Here is a 7,773-nt window from a genome sequence, read left to right on the forward strand (position 1 = left end):
CATCGTCCATATACATGCATGCAGTCATGTGTACACATATATATCCTCATCTTCTCTGCTATATATATATATATTGAACACGTACTCCTTTCCCTTGATTTCACTTTCTTTTGAAAATAAAAAATAAAAGATAAAAAAATTGCATTTATATAATGGTTGGAGTGCTTAATTGGTTACCAGACTCTCAATTGCCACCCACCGATCGAAGAGTTTAGAAGGACGTCAAGAATCCAAACACGCCCTTACTAAACTACACTAAAAACCGGATCCAGCTAGGTGGGAACCAACTTCTATAAAAAGAAGGGAAAATTGTAGCGTTGGTCCTTGTAGTATGCCATAATTATTTTTCACTCCCTATAGTTTAAAAAGTTCATGGAAGATCCTCGTGGTATGTAATAATTACAAATCGATCCCTGACGTCAAATTCTGTTAAAATTTTTAACAGATTCCGTCAAATGCCACGTCAGCGACACGTGTCGCCAATAAGATGGCGATACGTGTCTATCTTAATAAAAAAATATAAATTTATTAAAAAATAAATAAAAATACTTATTTTTTAAAAAAATTAAAACAAAAAATTAAAACAAAAAAAAAAGGTTGAAAGGGTGGCTGGGCCACCCCTTTGGGGGCCACCCCTTTGCAGCTTTTTTTTTTTTTGAATTTTTTTGAATTTTTTTTTTTTTTTTAAAAAAAATAAGTATTTTTATTTATTTTTTAATAAATTTATATTTTTTTTATTAAGATAGACACGTGTCGCCAATAAGATGGCGACACGTGTCGCTGACGTGGCATTTAACGGAATCTGTTAAAAATTTTAACAGAATTTGACGCCAGAGATTGATTTGTAATTATTGCATACTACGAGAACCTCCCATGAACTTTTTAAACCATAGGGACACAGGGACTAACGGTGTAATTTTTCCTAAAAAGAAAGGCAAGGGTCCTCCTCGATCTTAACAAAAATTTTTAAGATCACGCGGATCATGGAAGTATTTCTTATTGGACATGGAAGGTGTAACCAGGGTGATAACGTTTGGGAGAGATTTATATTAATACATCAAAGTATTTCTCCCTAGATAAGTGCGGCACATATGCGTGCGTGCCTTTTAAACAATTCTCAATCACGCGTGAGTCTTCAATTAAAAAAGTCTACCAGATTAAATTATAAAAGATAATTGCTTTTTAATAGATTCCAATATAATTGAGATTCTCAATGATATAATACTAAAACGGAAAAATTATACTTACCATTCATGATTTTTAATTATTTTTTCAATCGTACCTGTAATTTTAAAAAGTGTTAATTTAATGTATTCATTTTTTAAGTTTTTATTCAATTTCATCCATCCGTTAAGATTTTTGTTAAATCCTAATTAATGGGCGACAAAATTCATAAAACACTCCTCATTTTCTTAGGAAAAATTTTTTTTTGCAAGGATTTAAGCGTTAGTTAGGATTTAACAGAATTAGCAAAAATACTCATGCATGAATCTTCCTAACGGAACGATGTCAAACTTCATAAAATACAGCTCCCATTTTTTTGGAAAAAAATGCAAGAATTTAGGAATTGGTAAGGATTTAAAAAAAAAAAAAAAAAAAAAAAAAAAAAAAAAAAAAAAAAAAAAAAAAAAAAAAAAAAAAAAAAAACTCATGCCTAAGTATTTGAATTATTATTATTTTTTTTTAAAAAAAAAAAAAAAGAAATTTTGAAAATTTTAACAAGATTTAACCAAAAATTCTAATGGAGGGGTAAAATTGAAAAATAAAATGAAATATGTATATACTAAATTGACACTTTTTAAAGTTTAAGGGTATCATTACAAAAATAATGAAAGATCATGAGTGGTAAGTGAAGTTTTCCCTAGTAAAAATTAATCATCAAATTTTTATTTTTTTTCACAAGCCTTTGTTGATTCAAAAGTTGATTTTTATTGCCATAACATTCTAATTATATAACAGTTGTATAACAGACTTAACAGTCTAATAAACAATATTTTTCATTTTTTTAATTTATTAATTAGTAAAAATGACAAAGGGCAATTTTGGTATTTTCAGAACATTTTTGTCAAATTTGATTTTTCATCCAACATAACAGTCAAAACTAACAAATGAAGCTAAGTTGCAACAAATTAGTAGTTTGAATGGCTAAAGCATAACACTTGCCATTTCGTAATGCTTTATTAAAAAAATGAATGATGGTTGAAGAGGCTAAATTATATTTAACCTTTAATTATTTCATACATAAATATACAACCTTGAGTAACAAGTATTAGATGATGACAATCGACAAACCTAATCGCATGTAGACACACTACAAAAAAAAAAAAAAAAAAAAGGATTTCCGAACGGTTTAAAACCGTCCAGAAATCGGAAAAAAAACCGTCTGGAAATAGGTCCAGACGGTTTTTTCTGGACTGTTTTAAACCGTCCAGTAAAATTGTTCGGGAATTCCATTTGCGGACGGTTTTCCAAAAACCGTCCGTAATTACAGACGGTTTGGAAAAACCGTCTGGAAATTGTTCCGGACGGTTTTTTCCAAACCGTCCGGAAATAATTCCAGACAGTTTTGCTACAACCGTCCAGAAATAATTCTGGACGGTTTTACTATAACCGTCCGGAAATAATTCCGGACGATTTTGCTATAACCGTCCAGAATTATTTACGGACGGTTTTGCTATAACCGTCCGGAATTATTTTCGGACGGTTTGGAAAAAACCGTCCAGAACAATTTCCAGACGGTTTTTCCAAACCGTCCGTAATTACGGACGGTTTTTGGAAAACCGTCCGCAAAATGGAATTCCCGACCAATTTTCCTGGACGGTTTAAAACCGTCCAGAAAAAACCGTTTGGACGCAAGCCTAAAGGAGAATCCGAGTTATAGCCCTATGTGCATTGCTTCCTTCAACCATCTTCTTCGTTTATGCTTCTCATCTAGTGTTTGCTGCAATATATAGGTATACAAATCCCAAATTGTTAGGTAAGAATCATCTTGATGAAAACTCAACACAACTAATGATTATAATATAATCACCTATATACTCATGCAAGCAACTTCTTTTATTTTTATTTTTTTTCATTCCAAATGATAGAATAGATCCTTCAACTAGTAGTAGCTTTAGGAATTAAGTAACTCATTTTAAATTACCAATATCACTTGAGCTAATGATATAATGGAGAAAACAATGATGGTATTTTATACATCAAGACCATTTCAGCATTTATATTACCAAAGATTAAAAAAAAAAAAAAAACTTGTTCACAAGGATTCCAAGATTCAACCTAATTAACCATATAATAGTTAACATTCCTCTTAACTATTAACATTCAACTTCAACCATAAATTATTCTCGTGAAATTTGAAATAAAAATAAAACAAGCTCAATAAACAGTTAGAAGGGACAATTACTCACTGATTAATAAAAAAAGAAGTGTAAAGCAAAACACCACCTTCTTCACTGTTTCCCATTGATGGTTGTTTCCCTGCCATAATCATAGCTACCATACGTTTGACGGCTGCCAGTTATTCCTGTTGCGCTGCATACTTGTTGTTTTGCTCTTGCAATTGATGGTCTTGCTCTTGCAGTTTGATGTTTTGCGCTTCATACATAGTCTTCAAACGTTCCATCTCAGCAGCCATCTCTAGTTCTTTGGGAGTAGGCGAACTAGAAATCGATCCTTGTCCGGAGGTATAAGAGGTGGATTTACCGGGAGTCGGCCCTAGCCCCACCCTTCGTACACGACTGGAATGTTCTCGTCCTAACACTTGTGCACACGCATCATTATGCGACCAGTAGATTGACCCCTGTGAACAAACTCGTTCTGCCGGCGACTGATTCTCAATAATTTCTCTCATCTTCGCCTGCACAAAACATCCAAGGGTGAGAACTCGATGATAAAACTAATATTACGTATTTACCACTTACGATAGTTTCTTCAGCCGCTGCATTCACAAGGTTCCCATCTTTCTTGGTATGCGAGACGATGAACATATCATCTCTGTTCGGTGTTTCTCCTATGTATTCCTCCTACAATATCATTAACATTGTCAGTTATAAGCTTATTATATTACTACAGTACATACAAGTCGTGCACGTTTATCTATTATATGTACGTACCATTTCTCATGCAACCTGTGCAATGCTCTTCGATCCCAAAGTGTGAAGAAGTGCATTTTTGGCACGGCTGGCCTTAGACTTGTACGCTCTCTTCTACAAAGAATATAATCATATATGTGGATTTCTTCAACAAAATAAATAAATAAATGAAAATACATGATCAACCGAAGACAACCACGTATCAACTTCCAGTTCGAAGTCTTCTGAATCGAAGACGTCCGCTGTTGTTGCCCTACTGACCACAGACTGTACGGTATTACCTTGTTTCAACCCGAGACTCCTCTTGATCTCTTACCTATATTGCCTCCTTTTCTTTGCTAGGTCAATCAACGTTAATCTTTTAATGCCTGGGAGTAGGTGAATAGGCTCAAAATGAAATTTTTTTCTACACAAAAAAAATGATATCCCATAGCTTAATTGGAAATGCAAGGCTACAAAACTATAAATAAAAAGTGATTGACATGCATGGAAAAGAAATAAAAAAGATTCATACCATTAGGGTCTGCCACATATCTTACTTCCGTTCCAATGGCAATGTCCTCTAGTTACCATGCAACTGGACAAATCGACCATTTCTTACGATCTTTCAACAAATTCATCTAAATTTCTCGACCCCCGGGCCGGTTGGTTGGTAGGATAGGTTGAATTCGATCACAACCTTTTCCCCATCAGGTATGTGCCATATATCTTTAGGATTACCAACAGTCCTAACATTTCTTCTACCCTGCTCATCTGCAACTCATATAAAAAATTTATGTCACCACACTTGATCATTACTAAATTAGTAGAAGATTATCAACGTTATTGACTATCATCAAATATAAAGATAATTTATACCTATTGTGTAAACTTTCCCATCCCGTAACATACGCGGCACCCGTGTAGTACCACTGTGATGTGAAATATCAAGTCCTGATGCATCAACTGATCCAAACTCCACGTCAGGTGCTACACATTGCTCATGTACTACATGCTGAGAATCTATGTCCCCTTGTGTCTCGTTAGGGTCTTGTGTCGTATCGTATGACCCTACAACCGGTTGCTCATGTAGTACATACTGAGAATCTATGCCCCCTTGTGTCTCATTAGGGTCCTATGTCGTATCGTCTGACCCTATAACTGGTCGCTCAACCGGTGTGCAGTCTATAGGTGTCCAAAAATCCGCTCTCGGTTGCGGCGTCCTTTTTTTAGGGGCCATGTCTACCTGCAAACATATTAAAATGGGTCACATTTAATAGTTAATAAAATTATCAATATGTAGCAACAAAAACGTGAGGCTTAAAAAATTAAGTGAAACGATGATAAGTAATTCATTATAGACACCATATAGACACCATATATTCATTATAAAAAATATAAGTGAAACGACTATAAGAAAAACATTAATACTTTAACCATATTCATACATACAATTATTATGTTGCTTCGGTGGCTGGTACATTAGTACATGCACAATTAATGTCATCAAAACCAACGTCTCCCGTCACGTTGACATTGAAAGGCTTGTGCTCATGATAACTATCAACCTCAGCATAATCATCACTTTCATCACTGCCAACATCGTACACATTTCTTGGTTTTGTCCTTACAGCAACAACCCAATTTGGATTTTTGGGATCCTCAACATAATACACCTGCGATACTTGGTTCGATAGTACGAACAGATCATCGGTTATTCGTGCCCCCGTGTGTATTAGGTTCTTGAAATTTACAAGATCGAATCCATATTCATCCTTTTTGTATCCCTTATTCGGTTGAATGTCGGCCCAATCGCACTTGAAAAGCACATACCGCGTCAAATCGTAGTATGTAACCTCGATTATTCGAGTTAACTTACCGTAGTAGGTGGGACCATCTTCAGTAGTGACACACACTCCACTGTTTTGACTTTTTCTTTCTTCGTCGACATCCAAGGTACGGTATAAAACGCCATTAACCACATACCGCTTATATTCTATAGCATCGAACATTGGACCTTTGGCATGACTTACAAGTTTCTCTCCCAATTCCATTCTATCTGCCTTGTCCAACTTATCAACCTGTGATTTGGACACCTTATTTTAAAAATAATTTCATGTGTCTTTTATAGACAAATAAAAGTTCAAACCAACATTTTTCTTACGTATGACTTGTACCAGCTACAGAATTGGTCCCTTTATTGCTTCTCCAATTGTTGATGCGATGTACGTTCCCTATTGTTTGATTCCATTAGCAACTCCATGTGCATCCTATACGTAAACAAAACATGTATTCGGTTACTTTTGAATGTATTTAGATTCGTACAATACTTATTTAATAATGTAACTCACGTGCGAAATCGGAGGAAATTGTCAGAGTTGAATAAAATATATCGGTGTGCTTGCTCAAACGTGATCTTATCAAGTTTTATCCAATTGCTCGCCCCTCTCGATTCATCTTGGTGTCTTGGGGCCTTATTGTGGACTGTTGGCGCGTTTACTAAATATCGTGAGAAAAACATCAACAATTCGTCTACAAAGTAACCCTCTACAATAGACCCTTCGGGTGCGGCCTTATTACGAACGGTATGTTTATATCTACCAAGGCACCTACATTAAAGTCAGACCATGAGACCGCCACATAAAAAATTTCTATTGTGATAAGTCATTCGGTTGAAAACACATTTAATAGTTAACATAATTTTAAATTTACCTTTCAACGGGATACATCCACCGGTAGTGTACCGGTCTACCGAGTTTGCATTCATGTACCAAATGTATGATTACGTGCACCATGGACGTAAAAAAACCCGGAGGGAATATTCGTTCCAATTTGCACATGATTATAGGTATTTGATTCTCTAGATGATCCAAATCTTCCACCCGCAATGTTTTTGAACAAATGTCCCTAAAGAACCCACACAGCTCGATTAAAGGCCTCACAACTTCATCCGATAAGGTTCCTCGAAGTGCAATTGGCATGAGTTGTTGCATGATTATGTGATTGTCATGACTCTTCAAACCCCCAATAGTACATTCCTTCGGCTTGACACAACGTGACACATTTGAAGAATATCCATCTGGCACTCTAACATCATGTAACACTTGTAGGAATTCAGTCTTCTCTTTTTTCGTCATTGTGAAACAAGCTGCAGGCAAAAGTGTTTTGCCGTTTTCCGCAGTAAATGGATGAAGCTCTGGTCTCAATTTCATCTTACACAAGTCTTAACGTGCTTCGTGGTTGTCTTTGGTTTTACCAGTCATTTTCAATAGTGTGCCAATTATGTTATCAACGACATTTTTTTCGGTGTGCATCACATCAATGTTATCGCGTAGTAATTGATCTTTCCAATAAGGCAAATCGTATAATACACTTCGCCTCTTCTAATCAACTTCCCCAGCCGGCAGCTTTTGTCCGGTCCTTGCCCGATTGACAACACATTCTAATTGTCTCATGATCTCATTTCCATCCAACACTTTGGGTGGACCAACCATTTCCTGTGCACCGTTGAATCGTCTCTTGTTTCTTTGCCATGGATGATCCGGAGGCAACCATCGCCTATGTCCCATGAAGCAGAATTTTTTACCATAAGTTAGCCACGTTGATTGCGTTTCATGCCTACAACAAGGACATGGTTTCCGTCCATGTGTACTCCAACCTGACAAATCACCATATGCTGGAAAGTCATTTATCGTCCACA

Source organism: Alnus glutinosa, chromosome 10 (assembly GCF_958979055.1).
Source record: "Alnus glutinosa chromosome 10, dhAlnGlut1.1, whole genome shotgun sequence".
Taxonomy (NCBI): domain Eukaryota; kingdom Viridiplantae; phylum Streptophyta; class Magnoliopsida; order Fagales; family Betulaceae; genus Alnus; species Alnus glutinosa.